We start from the raw sequence: 15756 nt of genomic DNA on the forward strand, positions 1-15756 counted from the left end.
TTGGTCATGTTCTGTTATAATCTCTACCCGGCACAGCCAGAAGAGGACTGGCCACCCCACATAGCCCGGTTCCTCTCTAGGTTTCTTCCTAGGTTTTTTGGCCTTTCTAGGGAGTTTTTCCTAGCCACCGTGCTTTTACACCTGCATTGTTTGCTGTTTGGGGTTTTAGGCTGGGTTTCTGTACAGCACTTTGAGATATCAGCTGATGTACGAAGGGCTATATAAATAAATTTGATTTGATTTGATTTGACCTGGAGCCAGTGGGTTTGGTGCCGAGTATGAAGTGAGTGTCAGCCAAAGAGAGCATACAGGTCGTAGTGGAGGGTAGTATATGAGGCTTTGGTGACAAAACGGATGGCACTGTGATAGACTGCATCCAATTTGCTGAGTAGAGTGTTGAAGGCTATTTTGTAAATGACATCGCCGAAGTCGTGGATCGGTAGGATGGTCAGTTTAATGAGGGTACGTTTGACAGCATGAGTGAAGGATGCTTTGTTGTGAAATAGGAAGCCGATTCTAGATTCAATTTTGTATTGGAGATGTTTAATGTGAGTCTGGAAGGAGATTTTACAGTCTAACCAGACACCTAGGTATTTGTAGTTGTCCACATATTCTAGGTCAGAACCGTCCAGAGTAGTGATGCTGGACGGGCGGGCAGGGGCAGGCAGCGATCGGTTGAAGAGCATGCATTTAGTTTTACTTGCTTTTAAGAGCAATTGGAGGCCACGGAAGGAGAGTTGTATGGCATTGAAGATCATCTGGAGGTTAGTTAACACAGTGTCCAACGAAGGGCCAGAGGTATACAGAACGGTGTTGTCTGCGTAGAGGTGGATCAAAGAATCCCCAGCAGTGAGAGCGACATCATTGTTGTTTACAGAGAAGAGAGTCATCCCGAGAATTGAACCCTGTGGTACCCCCATAGAGACTGCCAGAGATCCAGACAACAGGCCCTCCGATTTGACATACTGAACTCTATCGGAGAAATAGTTGGTGAACCAAGCGAGGCAATCATTTGAGAAACCAAGGCTGTTGAGTCTGCCAATAAGAATGTTGTGATTGACTGAGTCGAAAGCCTTAGCCAGGTCGATGAATACGGCTGCATAGTAATGTCTCTTATCGATGCCGGTTATGATATCGTTTAGGACCTTGAGCGTGGCTGAGGTGCACCCAGCTCTGAAACCAGATTGCATAGCGGATAAGGTACAGCGAGATTCGAAAATGTCAGTAATCTGTTTGTTAACTTGGCTGTCAAAGACCTTCGAAAGGCAGGGTAGAATAGATATACGTAGGTCTGTAGCAGTTTGGGTCTAGAGTGCCTCCCCCTTTGAAGAGGGGATGACCACGGCAACTTTCCAATCTATGGGAATCTCAGACTATACGAAATACAGGTTGAATAGGCTAGTAATAGGTTGCAATAATTTCGGCAGATCATTTTAGAAAGAGAGGGTCCAGATAGTCTAGCCCGGCTGATTTGTAGGGGTCCAGATTTAGCAGCTCTTTCAGAACATCAGCTATTTGGATTTGGGTGAAGGAGAAGTTGGGGAGGTTTGGGCGAGTTGCTGTGGCGAGCGCAGGGCTGTTGACCGGGGTAGGGGTAGCCAGGTGGATTTCATGGCCAGCGATAGAAAAATGCTAATTGAAATGATCAATTATTGTGGATTTATCGGTAGTGACAATGTTTCCTAGCCTCAGTGCAGTGGGCAGCTGAAAGGAGGTGCTCTTATTCTCTATGGACTTTACAGTGTCACAGAACTTTTTCAAATTTGTACTACAGGATGCACATTTCTGTTTGAAAAAGCTAGCCTTAGCTTTCCTAACTGCCTGTGTATATTGGTTCCTAACTACCCTGAAAAGTTCCATATCAGGGGAGCTATTCGATGCTAATGCAAAACGCCACAGGATGTTTTTGTGCTGGTCAAGGGCAGACAGGTCTGGAGTGAACCAAGGGCTACATCTATTCCTAGTTCTACATTTTTTAAATGGAGCATACTTATTTAAGATGGTGAGGAAGGTACTTTTAAAGAGTAACCAGACATCCTCTACTGATGGGATAAAGTCAATGTCATTCCAGGATACCCTGACAAGGTCAATTGGAAAGGCCTGTTCGCAGAAGTGTTTTAGGGAGCATTTGACAGTGATGAGGTGTGGTCGTTTGACCGCAGACCAATTACGGATGCAGGCAATGAGGCAGTGATCGCTGAGATCTTGGTTGAAAACAGCAGAGGTGTATTTGGAGGGTGAGTTAGTTCGGAGGATATCTATGAGGGTGCCCGTGTTTACGGATTTGTGGTTGTATCTGGTAGGTTCACTGATAATTTGTGTGAGATTGAGAACATCAAGCTTAGATTGTAGGATGTCCGGGGTGTTTAGGTAACCTAGCAACACAAGCTCAGAAGATAGATGGGGGACAATCAATTCACATATGGTGTCCAGGGCACAGCTGGGGGCACAGGGTGGTCTATAGCAAAGGTGAGATACTTGTTTCTGGAAAGGTGAATTTTTAGTAGAAGCTTGAATTGTTTTGGTACAGACTTAGATAGTAAGATAGAACTCTGCAGGCTATCTCTGCAGTAGATTGCAACCCCCCCCCCCCCCTTTGGCAGTTCTATCTTGGCGGAACATGTTATAGTTAGGGATGGAAATTTCAGGATTTTCCTAAGCCAGGATTCAGACACGGCTAAGACGGTTGGCAGAATGTGCTAAAGCAGTGAATAAAGTAGGCTTCTAATGTTAACATGCATGAAACCAAGGTTTTTACGGTTACAGAAGTCAACAAATGAGAGCACCTGGGGAGTAAGATGTGGAGCTAGGCACTGCAGGTCCTGGATTAACCTCTACATCACCAGAGGAACAGAGGAGAAGTAGGATAAGGGTACGGCTAAAGGCTATAAAAACTGGCCGTCTAGCACGTTGGGAACAGAGAGCAAAGGGAGCAGGTTTCTGGGCATGATAGCATAGTTTCAAGGCATAATGTACAGACAAAGGTATGGTAGGAAGAGAGTACATTGGAGGCAAACCTAGGCATTGAGTAATAATGAGAGAGATATAGTCTCTAGAGATGTTTAAACCAGGTGATGTCATCACATATGTGGGAGGTGGAACAACATGGTTGGTTAAGGCATATTGAGCAGGGCTAGAGGCTCTACAGTGAAATAAGACAGTAATCACTAACCAGGACAGTAATGAACAAGGCATATTGATATTAGGGAGAGGCATGCATAGCCAAGTGATCGTATGGGTCCAGTGAGTGGTTGGGCTGGCTGTGGACATGGCGATTCAGACAGTTAGCAGGCCGGGGCTAGCAAGCTAGCAGTTAGCTGGCCGGGGCTAGCAAGCTAGCATAAGGGCCTTAGAGGGACGTCACGATGGGGACGTTGGGCTATCCCCAGGCTAGTGGGTGCTTGCTCCTGGACCGAAACGTTAGCCAGGAGTAGTCATCCCGGGTTGCGGTTAGCTAGCTCCCATGATCCAGATGAAATGGTTCAGAGTTTGAGGTAGGAATCCGGCGATATGGAGAGAAAAATAGGTCCGGTATGCTCTGGTTTGAAACACGTTGTACAAACTGGCGAGAGCTTTCCGACCTAAAGGTTAGCTGATGACCACTAGCTGACTGATAGCTGGTAGCTAGCTAGCTTCAGTTGAGGTATTCCAGTTTGGAGGTAAATAGAAATACTTTAGGAAAAAAAAAAGATCCACACCACATTGGGTGAGCCGGGTTGCAGGAGAGTATTTAGAAGTTGAGGTTTAGGAAAAATATTAAAAAGAGTGCGTAGAAAAATATATAAAAAGATATATACATGGGACGAGACAAGACAAAGAGAAAGACGTCTGACTGCTACGCCATCTTGGTATTTGATTGATTAGATGATTAATATCACTTGATATATTAAAGACATGTTTGGATGGGAACATTGGAATGATAACATGTTCTCAAACAATTGCTTTTTAACTTGACTTGCATTACACAATAGGTTCACAATCCACCAAGAATTACAAACAGGGTGTTGCACCAAATTAATCACCACCGTGTTTTTTTCTGCCCCTACAGACATGAACAGTTCAATCAGTTTAATGAGAATACACACAACAGCGCTGAATTCAAGTCATCATGGAAATCATTTATACTTATCTGGGCTTTATCTGGGCTTGATTGAGCTTGCCTGGCATAATGAAACCAATAGAATAGTCTCAAAACTGCCATCTTGCACTTCAGGCAGTCTTAATCAAACTAGAAAGATTTAAAATACTATTTTAACCCAAATCTGCTAGAGTCCATACCATGGTAACTCCACGTTTACAGTTAGGGTATAGCACGTAGTCACAATAAGATCTTGTTTAAGGAAGAATCTATTTTTCCATTAGGTAGAAAGCATGACCAGACAGAAACACAGAAAGTAAAGAGAGGGAAAAGAACCAACTCCTCATCATTCATTTATTGGGTTAGTTCACTTCCATATAAATATTTCAGTGGCAGCTATGCGTTCATTGAAATTAGCAGTGTGCTCAAGCTAAATAAACCATGTACTGCGTGAAAGGTTGATGTCATGTAAAATGTCTGCTTCGACTCTGTAAAATGCAAGTGTATCATGAAATGAAGCGCTTTGAGGAAGTTTAAACCTACAGTGTGATGATGTCACCTCTGACCCTAGACTGTCAGTCCAGTAATGTGAGCGAAGCATTGGATCACCATGTTTGTTTGTCTGTGTCTGTGTGTTTGTCTGTGTACTCATGCATGGCTCTGTGTGTGTTTCTGTGTCTCTGTCTCCCTGTGTGAATGTTTATGTGTGGGTTTGTGTACAGAGTGTGTTTGACAATCAACAGGCCTCTGTGCCTCTGTGCGTGTTTCTGTGTCTCTGTCTCTCTGTATGTGTGAATGTTTATGTGTGGATTTGTGTTTGTGTACAGAGTGTGTTTGACAATCAACAGGCCTCTGTGCGTGTTTTCTGTGTCTCTGTCTCTCTGTGTGTGTGAATGTTTATGTGTGGATTTGTGTTTGTGTACAGAGTGTGTTTGACAATCAACAGGCCTCTGTGCCTCTGTGCGTGTTTCTGTGTATCTGTCTCTCTGTGTGTGTGAATGTTTATGTGTGGGTTTGTGTTTGTGTTCAGAGTGTGTTTGACAATCAACAGGCCTCTGTGCCTCTGTGCGTGTTTCTGTGTGTGTGTGAATGTTTATGTGTGGGTTTGTGTTTGTGTACAGAGTGTGCTTGACAGGGAGGGCTCAAAATTAGCTTCTTTTTTTTAAACCAATGATGCCCTCCATTTGTTTGGTAGCTCCTGTCAAACTAATGAGGTGAGTGAGTGAACAAGCCCTGGTGGACTCGGGGTCAGCCAAGAGCTAGTTCTGCCTCAGTGCCATGCCTCTGGCCACCCCGCAAGACCTGGCACACACACATAATACCCATCTGCCTGCTGCCTGTCTGTCTGTCTGTCTGTCTGTCTGTCTGTCTGTCTGTCTGTCTGTCTGTCTGTCTGTCTGTCTGTCTGTCTGTCTGTCTGTCTGTCTGTCTGTCTGTCTGTCTGTCTGTCTGTCTGTCTGTCTGTCTGTCTGTCTGTCTGTCTGTCTGTCTGTCTGTCTGTCTGTCTGTCTGTCTGTCTGTCTGTCTGTCTATCTGTCTATTTGTCTGTCTGTTACCACGCAACAGACAAGCAGGATGGTGAATTCAGAGCAAAGCACATGCTCACACACAGATGAAGAACTGTAGCTCCACATTCAAAGGGAGACATAAGTGCAGACTCACACACACACACTTCAGCTCCCACATGGCAGCCAGAGCAGGCTAGTGTGTGATTACCAACAGAGTATTCACAGTGAATGCTCCAGTGCATCAATGTGAGTAATATTTTTAATGACTGTATCTGATGCTAGATTCTTTCCTGGGCTCCAGGTGCCGGGTAATTCTCACAGTGAGAAGCCAAATATGTTTAAATCAAATCAAAATAAAATAAAATAAAATGTATTTATATAGCCCTTCGTACATGAGCTGATATCTCAAAGTGCTGTACAGAAACCCAGCCTAAAACCCCAAACAGCAAGCAATGCAGGTGTAGAAGCACGGTGGCTAGGAAAAACTCCCTAGAAAGGCCAAAACCTAGGAAGAAACCTAGAGAGGAACCAGGCTATGTGGAGTGGCCAGTCCTCTTCTGGCTGTGCCGGGTGGAGATTATAACAGAACACGGCCAAGATGTTCAATTGTTCATAAATGACCAGCATGGTCCAATAATAATAAGGCAGAACAGTTGAAACTGGAGCAGCAGCACTGCCAGGTGGACTGGGGACAGCAAAGAGTCATCATGTCAGGTAGTCCTGAGGCATGGTCCTAGGGATCAGGTCCTCCGAGAGAGAAAGAAAGAGAGAAAGAGAGAATTAGAGAGAGCACACTTAAATTCACACAGGACACCAAATAGGACAGGAGAAGTACTCCAGATATAACAAACTGACCCAAGCCCCCCGACACATAAACTACTGCAGCATAAATACTGGAGGCTGAGACAGAAGGGGTCAGGAGACACTGTGGCCCATCCGAGGACACCCCCGGACAGGGCCAAAAAGGAAGGATATAACCCCACCAACTTTGCCAAAGCACAGCCCCCACACCACTAGAGGGATATCTTCAACCACCAACTTACCATCCTGAGACAAGGCTGAGTATAGCCCACAAAGATCTCCGCCAAGGCACAACCCAATTTCAATTCCCGGAGAGTGCAAAATCTATAACTTTTTATCTCACTTTGTTTAGTTTTCCAATATAATTGTATTTATACATGTCCGGTTGAACCAATTGGGCCTGTTCACCATGAGAGCTCTGTGTTGTGTGTGCTGTCATTTATGGGAGTGTTCAAACTCACTGGCTCAATTTCACTGAAGCGAGATTTTAAATTGTTTTGGAATTAGACACAGAGAAATCGCAACTTCAATTAACTTTAGTCTTTTAACACACAGCTGTGAGGTAGCTTAGTGGTTAGAGCATTGGGACAGTAACTGCAAGGTAGTTAACCCACCGGTCCCCAGTAGGTTGTCAATGTAAATAAGAATTTGGTCTTAATTGACTTGCCTAGTTAAATACATGTTGAATCACAAACACACACATAGTTTTGCCTGAGGAAAACATCACCTGTCCCCATTGCATTCATCATCGAATTGATCCACCTGCTGGCCCCATGACACTGAGTCAACAGGAATGGAGAAGGCCAAGGGGTCAACCATCCATACCACCTCCACAACCCCCTTCCCTGGGTGTCCCATTGAGCCCCGTGGGGGTGGGGAATGGGAGGTGGAGGGTGGGGGATAGCTGCATTGCTGTTGAAATATTGGTCATTCAGCACTCCTACAGGTTCTTTAACGCAAATACACAGGATGTCATTGGCCAATGTAACATTTGCATGGGAGAGATAAGAAGAGGACTGCTTGTGGTATTATACATACAGGTATAATCTTAGTCTATCATTTCAGAGTTCATTGTAACTAACTCTTCTCGTCCTCCTCCTGTTACAACTCAACCTCCTCCACATCTTCATCCTCCTCTTCATCCTCCTCTTCCTCCACCTCCCCTCATCTTCCACCTTCTCCTCCTCCTCCTCGTCCACTTCTTCCTCCCCCTCCCCTCACCCTCCTCTAACTTCTTCCTCCACCGCCCATCACCCTCCTCCACCTCTTCCTTCTCTCCTCCTCGTCCACCTCTTCCTCCACCTCCCTTACTCATCTTCCTCATCCACCTCCTCCTGCACCTCTTCACCCTCCTCTTCCTCCACCTCTCTTCCACCTTGTCCTCTTCCTCCTCCCCAGTCAGTTACACAGTCAGTTACATATCTCTGCTCTATCTTATGCTATCAGTTAGACAGATGGGGAGACATTATCTCTCCTCTATCTTAAGCCTATCAGTTAGACAGATGGGGAGACATTATCTCTCCTCTATCTTAAGCCTATCAGTTTGACAGATGGGGAGACATTATCTCTCCTCCATCTTAAGGCTATCAGTCAGACAGATGGGGAGACATTATCTCTCCTTTATCTTAAGGCTATCAGTTAGACAGATGGGGAGACATTATCTCTCCTTTATCTTAAGGCTATCAGTCAGACAGATGGGGAGACATTTCAGATGGAATATTGAAAAGCAATCAACTTCCTTGTTAACCCATGCAAACAATGCACAGCTGACATGTATAGCCTAGTCCTCTACTAAAAAGGACTTTGATTGTGCCTTTGAATCTCCATTGAACGTGCTTCAGGACTATAGGCTTCTGTGTCCATAAAAGTGTCTGATAAAGTTTCTAAACAAACACAACCCTCTCTCGTATGTAGTTTTCTATGGACTATAGATTCAGGTCATGCTATAAACGGTACAGCAGTATAGCCTTTCCCAATGGAAATCTATTGGCTTGTGTTTGTGTTTTCATAACGCACCTGCCTCCATCTGCCAACACTATATAACTGTACCAGTCTTCTTTTAGAGCAGCTACCAGCCTGCATGGTAACACGAGTCGAACATAAAACTAGATGTAAGAACTCAGTGTTCTCTCCGGGCCCATATTTAGCAGGCTATAATGCCTGTTCCTCGATTACACTGGACCGTGATCGTAAAAAAACAAAAACAAAAAACTATTGAGGTGAAAAAGTGTGTAAATGAGAGCCAGGACAAATATATTTGGGGATTTGGAAAGCACATGTTGTACCCTGACTATCCTGCCTACGAAGCATATAGACGGAAATCATCGCCTGTGCATGTCTCCGCCCAGATCGCTGGAACGCCCATCACCCCTTGGGTGCTGTGCTCCCCACCACCACCAAACCCAGAATGCCACTCACGGCGCTTACGCCAATCACAACTTTCATCGCTACATTCTTTCCAGCATTTGCAATGCCAGGAATGAGATGGGTGATACTATTACTGCTGCAGTCTGAGACCTGCCTCAAGTCTCTTAGCCGGAGCAGGGAACTCCCTGACACCAGAACCAGATCAGATCTCTGCAGTGTGTGTCCAGGCCCACGATCCCCTATAGAGCACATGAACACTCACACATTCATGCACACACATGTGGTACAGTCTTGCTTATACAACCAGACTCCAGAGTGTCGAACAAAGTGATTTCTCTAATCATGTAACCATAATACATGATAGGTGGATGACCAGTGTTTTGTGTGGTAAGATATAAATGCTGTGTGGTAGGATGTAAATGCTGTGTGGTAGGATGCACATGATGTGTGGTATGATGTAAATGCTGTGTGGTAGGATGTAAATGTTGTGTGGTAGGGTGTACATGCTGTGTGGTAGGATATAAATGCTGTGTGGTAGGATGTAAATGCTGTGTGGTAGGATGCACATGATGTGTGGTATGATGTAAATGCTGTGTGGTAGGATGCACATGCTGTGTGGTAGGATGTAAATGCTGTGTGGTAGGATGTAAATGCTATGTGTTAGGATGTAAATGCTGTGTGGTAGGATGTAAATGCTGTGTGGTAAGGTGTAAATGCTGGGTGGTAGGATGTAAATGCTGTGTGGTAGGATGTAAATGTTGTGTGGTAGGGTGTAAATGCTGTGTGGTAGGATGCACATGCTGTGTGGTAGGATGCACATGATGTGTGGTATGATGTAAATGCTGTGTGGTAGGATGCACATGCTGTGTGGTAGGATGTAAATGCTGTGTGGTAGGATGTAAATGCTATGTGTTAGGATGTAAATGCTGTGTGGTAGGATGTAAATGCTGTGTGGTAAGGTGTAAATGCTGGGTGGTAGGATGTAATGCTGTGTGTTAAGATGTAAATGTTGTGTGGTAGGGTGTAAATGCTGTGTGGTAGGATGCACATGCTGTGTGGTGGGATGCACATGATGTGTGGTATGATGTAAATGCTATGTGGTAGGATGCACATGCTGTGTGGTAGGATGTAAATACTGTGTGGTAGGATGTAAATGCTGTGTGGTAGGATGTAAATGATGTGTGGTAGGATGTAAATGCTGTGTGGTAGGATGTAAATGATGTGTGGTAGGATGCACATGCTGTGTGGTAGGATGTAAATGCTGTGTGGTAGGATGTAAATGCTGTGTGGTAGGATGCACATGCTGTGTGGTAGGATGTAAATGATATGTGTTAGGATGTAAATGCTGTGTGGTAGGATGCACATGCTGTGTGGTAGGATGTAAATGCTGTGTGGTATGATGTAAATGCTGTGTGGTATGATGTACATGCTGTGTGGTAGGATGTAAATGCTGTGTGGTAGGATGTAAATACTGTGTGGTATGATGTAAATGCTGTGTGGTAGGATGTAAATGCTGTGTGGTAGGATGTAAATGCTGTGTGGTAGGATATAATATAATATGACCAGGGCCCCTGTCTTCTGGTTCTGCTAAAACTATCCCCTAAACTCATTTACAAAATAAACAGAAACACAGCAATAAATGGTAGTGACTGATGGTGCGTGAGGGATGAAGTGTGTGTGTGTGTGTGTTTGTGTGGGTCACTGATATCTCTGGGAAAGCGTTCTTCGCTCCGGCAGTGTATTTCCTGGCCTGTCAGGGCCCTGTGCACGTCACAGGCGCCTGTGTACGCGCCTGTGGAAGTGTGAATGCCTGTGTGTGTGTGTGTGTGTGTGTGTGTGTGTGTGTGTGTGTGTGTGTGTGTGTGTGTGTGTGTGTGTGTGTGTGTGTGTGTGTGTGTGTGTGTGTGTGTGTGTGTGTGTGTGTGTGTGTGTGTGTGTGTGTGTGTGTGTGTGTGTGTGTGTGCGTGTGAGTGTACCTTTCCCATCAGTTTTTCTGTTTGTGTCTCCCTCTATGTGTACATAGCCTGGTTCCTCTCTAGGTTTCTTCCTAGGTTTTGGCCTTTCTAGGGAGTTTTTCCTAGCCACCGTGCTTCTACACCTGCATTGCTTGCTGTTTGGGGTTTTAGGCTGAGTTTCTGTACAGCACTTTAAGATATCAGCTGATGTACGAAGGGCTATATAAATACATTTGATTTGATTTGATTTTGATTTGATATTAATTATTTTCTGTTGTGTCCTGCACCATTCCTGCACCATTCCTGCACCATTCCTGCACCAGTCCTGCACCATTCCTGCACCATTCCTGCACCATTCCTGCACCAGTCCTGCACCATTCCTGCACCATTCCTGCACCATTCCTGCACCAGTCCTGCACCATTCCTGCACCATTCCTGCACCATTCCTGCACCATTCCTGCACCAGTCCTGCACCATTCCTGCACCATTCCTGCACCATTCCTGCACCAGTCCTGCACAAGGCCTCTTATCACTTGCCATTCTTATGGCAGCATAAAGTCAGCTTTATGCCAAGAGGCTCAAATGGCAATGACCCCTGGTAGAAGTGGGCGTCATTGTCACATTTGCACCTAGGCCAGTGGTAACCGTTGGGGAAAACCCTGTCTCTGACCCCAACCTGATTGGAACAGGCCGGACTCCTCCAGCTCCCATTGCAATAAAACCCAGCTGATCACCAAGTGTTTCATTAACTTAACAAGCCCTCTCTCTCTCTCTCTTTCTCTCTCTCTCCCTCCCCTCAACCAAAAGCCAGAGTGCTTCCAAGACCAAACAAATCCCCCAACATGGGGTATTGAGTGACACCAAGATCCTGCGCTACAGTGGCTGTGTTTCACAATCCAAGGCTGTGGAGAGAACTGTCAAGGTTGAGGCCAGCCTTTAAGCTAATGACTTTCCCAAATGTGCTGACTTGTGAATTTTTCCAACCTGTCCCAATAAAAACAAACCATGGAAGAGGAGGAGTAGGTGGAGGAGAGGGAGGAAGAGGAGGTGGTGGAGGAGAGGGAGGAGGAGGAGGAGGAGAGGGAAGAAGAGGAGGTGGTGGAGGAGAGGGAGGAAGAGGAGGTGGTGGAGGAGAGGGAGGAAGAGGAGGTGGAGGAGGAGAGGGAGGAAGAGGCGGTGGTGGAGGAGAGGGAAGAAGAGGAGGTGGAGGAGGAGGAGGAGGACAGGGAAGAAGAGGAGGTGGTGGAGGACAGGGAAGAAGAGAGGGTGGTGGAGGAGAGGGAGGAAGAGGAGATGGAGGAGGAGGAGGACAGGGAAGAGGAGGAGGTGGTGGAGGAGAGGGAAGAAGAGGAGGTGGTGGAGGAGGAAGAAGAGGAGGTGGTGGAGGAGAGGGAGGAAGAGGAAGTGGTGGAGGAGAGGGAAGAAGAGGAGGTGGTGGAGGAGAGGGAAGAAGAGGAGGTGGAGGAGGAGGAGGAGTTGGAGGAGAGGGAGGAAGAGGAGGTGGTGGAGGAGAGGGAAGAAGATGAGATGGTGGAGGAGAGGGAAGAGGAGGAGGAGGTGGAGGAGAGGGAAGAGGAGGTGGTGGTGGAGGAGAGGGAGGAAGAGGAGGTGGTGGAGGAGAGGGAAGAGGAGGAGGTGGTGGAGGAGAGGGAGGAAGAGGAGGTGGTGGAGGAGAGGGAATAGGAGGAGGTGGTGGAGGAGAGGGAGGAAGAGGAGGTGGTGGAGGAGAGGGAAGAAGAGGAGGTGGTGGAGGAGAGGGAAGAAGAGGAGGTGGAGGAGGAGGAGGAGGTGGAGGAGAGGGAGGAAGAGGAGGTGGTGGAGGAGAGGGAAGAAGAGGAGATGGTGGGAGAGAGGGAAGAGGAGGAGGAGGTGGAGGAGAGGGAAGAGGAGGAGGTGGTGGAGGAGAGGGAGGAAGAGGAGGTGGTGGAGGAGAGGGAAGAGGAGGAGGTGGTGGAGGAGAGGGAGGAAGAGGAGGTGGTGGAGGAGAGGGAAGAAGAGGAGGTGGTGGAGGAGAGGGAGGAAGAGGAGGTGGTGGAGGAGAGGGAGGAAGAGGATGAGGTGGAGGAGAGGGAGGAAGAGGATGAGGTGGAGGAGAGGGAAGAAGAGGAGGTGGTGGAGGAGAGGGAGGAAGAGGAGGAGGTGGAGGAGAGGGAAGAAGAGGTGGTGGAGGAGAGGGAGGAAGAGGAGGTGGAGGAGGAGGAGGAGGTGGGATACTTATCTTCGTCACACAGTTGATTGTGAAAAGCCCAGAGGGGCCCAGAGATGGCCCAGAGGGGCACAGAGATGGGACAGGGGAAAGCTAATACTGTGGAAACAGGATATTTCATATTTGACATAGTAGAGAGGAAGACATGGTTATGGAGGTGAGGAAGACATGCTTAGGTTGACAGAGAGAGGAAGACAAGGTTATGGAGGTGAGGAAGACATGCTTAGGTTGGCAGAGAGAGGAAGACCTGGTTAGGGTGGCAGAGAGAGGAAGGTTGGCAGAGAGAGGAAGACATGGTTAGGGTGGCAGAGAGAGGAAGGTTCACAGAGAGAGGAAGACATGGTTAGGGTGGCAGAGAGAGGAAGACATGGTTAGGGTGGCAGAGAGAGGAAGGTTCACAGAGAGAGGAAGACATGGTTAGGGTGGCAGAGAGAAGAAGACATGGTTAGGTTGGCAGAGAGAGGAAGACATGGTTAGGGTGGCAGAGAGGAAGACATGGTTAGGTTGGCAGAGAGAGGAAGACATGGTTAGGGTGGCAGAGAGGAAGACATGTTTAGGGTGGCAGAGAGAGGAATACATGGTTAGGGTGGCAGAGAGGAAGACATGTTTAGGGTGGCAGAGAGAGGAAGACCTGGTTAGGTTAGCAGAGAGAGGATGCCAAAGTTAGGGTGGCAGAAAGAGGAAGCCAAAGTTAGGGTGGCGGAGAGAGGAAGACCTGGTTATGGTGGTGATGAAGCCATGGTTAGGGTGGCGGTGCTAGAATGTACCGTAAACCCCAAGTATGAGAGTGTCACCCGGCCTGACAGGCATCGCCAGGTGGAGTACCTCTACAGTGGCAACCAGCTGCCCTGTGCCTTCATCTGCCCAGCTATTCGGTGCTGGCAACCTTCTTCCTTACCCTACAGACAAGGACATATGCCAGCGGGGTTGTATCAGCATCAGGGAAGTGTAACAGTTGTTAAAATACTTTGTGAATTTCACCAGGTTCATAAATGAATCATAAACTGGATGGTTCAAGCCCTGAATGCTGATTGGCTGAAAGCCATAGTATATCAGACCGTATGCCAAGGGTATGACAAAACATTGATTTTTACTGCTCTAATTAAATTGGTAAGCAGTTTATAATAGCAATAAGGCACCTCGGGCGTCTGTGGTACATGGCCAATATACCATTAAGGGCTGCATCCCAGAACTCTGCGTCTTGCTTGAGAACCGCCCTTAGCGGTGGTATATTGGCTATATACCACACCCCCCTGCCCTGCAACCTATGAAACAGGGGAGTGTGTACTGCCCTGCATCCTGGGGAATAGGGGAGCTTGCACTGCCCTGCAACCTGGGGAATGGAGGAGTGTGTACTGCCCTGCATCCTGGGGAATAGGGGAATGTTTACTGTCCTGCATCCTGGGGAATATGGGAGTGTGTACTGCCATGCATCCTGGGGAATAGGGGAGTGGGTACTGCCATGCATCCTGGCGAATAGGGGAGTGGGTACTGCCCTTCATCCTGGGGAATAGGGGAGTGTGTACTGCCCTGCATCCTGGGGAATAGGGGAGTGTGTACTGGCCTGCGTCCTGGGAGATAGGGGAGTGTGTACTGCCCTGCATCCTGGGGAATAGGGGAGTGTGTACTGGCCTGCGTCCTGGGAGATAGGGGAGTGTGTACTGCCCTGCGTCCTGGGAGATAGGGGAGTGTGTACTGCCCTGCATCCTGGGGAATAGGGGAGTGTGTACTGTAATGATATTAACGTTCTGAATTCAACATGTGGCTACTAGCTAGCTAAGGTTCTGTATGTGTGAATGATGGCTAGATCCTCCACAGATCCAAGTCCTGTGTAGTGAGAGTCTATGTTGTAGAGAGAGCTGACAATTGGCAGAACATATATGTGCTCAACAAATGTTTTGTCTTTTCTTTTGCATGCAGAGAACTCTGATACGTTAAAACGGCCTAACCTCCGAAGTCCGCTTCGTCAGAGCTACAGCGGTGCAGTACAGCACCGGTAACAGAAGGAACAGTCTGTCCGTGCTCCCTGACCTGACCAATGCAGGTAATACGGTAGGAAACTGACACTCGGGTCAGGGTCACTTCCATATTTAATTTCAGGAAGTCAAGATGAATCCACATCCCAGGCCATTGGTTTTAGTAGATCCAGCTAAATATGGGCAAGCCCAAATTAATGAAAAATATGAATAAATCCATTAGGGATCGAGGGGTGGGAGGGGAGATGAAAGAGCAGCAGACACAACAACCTTCAATGTCTTAGCCTGAGTACCCGTTACAGCACTCCACACATGGCAGTATAAGCTATCCTATAGTCTGTCATGGCCTGATCAGTTTCTGTTGTCCGTAGCAGTATGTGCCGGTCTCCCATCCAAGCGCTTTCAACACCTTAGACAGACATTCGAAATTCCCAGCCGGCACAGTTGATTGGCCAGGAGGAGGCCAACCTGCTACCCGACACGGTGTCACTGGGATGGGATGACTGAGAGGAGGGAGCTCCTGGTATTTCCAAAGCACGTGGGACTGTTGACTGCCCCCTGTTGCTGGGTGTATACAGTCTTGAACCATGGCCAAAATAGCAAAAGTTTGGCCAGTTTTATAAAAGGTGGGTGAGGAGGGAGACGGGGTGAGGTTGGGGAGAAGGTGAGGAAGGAGAGGGAGTGAAGAGAGAGGGGAGAGAGGGGTTGAGGAGGGATAGTTTGGTGAGGGGGTGAGAAGGGTGAGGATGTTGAGGGGTAAGTTGGGTGAGGGAGGGGTGGGGGTGAGGAGGTAAGGAGGGTGATGGGGTTAGGTGTGAGGGGTTTGAGGAGGGTGATCGGGTGAGGAGTGAGGGGTTGAGGAGGG

The 15756-nt window shown here is 47.4% G+C and overlaps 1 pseudogene; it reads right to left on the bottom strand.

The window, feature by feature from the left end:
* The window catches only part of LOC124044469, a 183437-nt pseudogene extending 168434 nt beyond the window's left edge, over window positions 1-15003 (bottom strand).
* Window positions 15004-15756: the final 753 nt, after the last annotated feature.

The sequence above is a fragment of the Oncorhynchus gorbuscha genome, linkage group LG09 (genome assembly GCF_021184085.1).
Source record: "Oncorhynchus gorbuscha isolate QuinsamMale2020 ecotype Even-year linkage group LG09, OgorEven_v1.0, whole genome shotgun sequence".
NCBI lineage: Eukaryota > Metazoa > Chordata > Actinopteri > Salmoniformes > Salmonidae > Oncorhynchus > Oncorhynchus gorbuscha.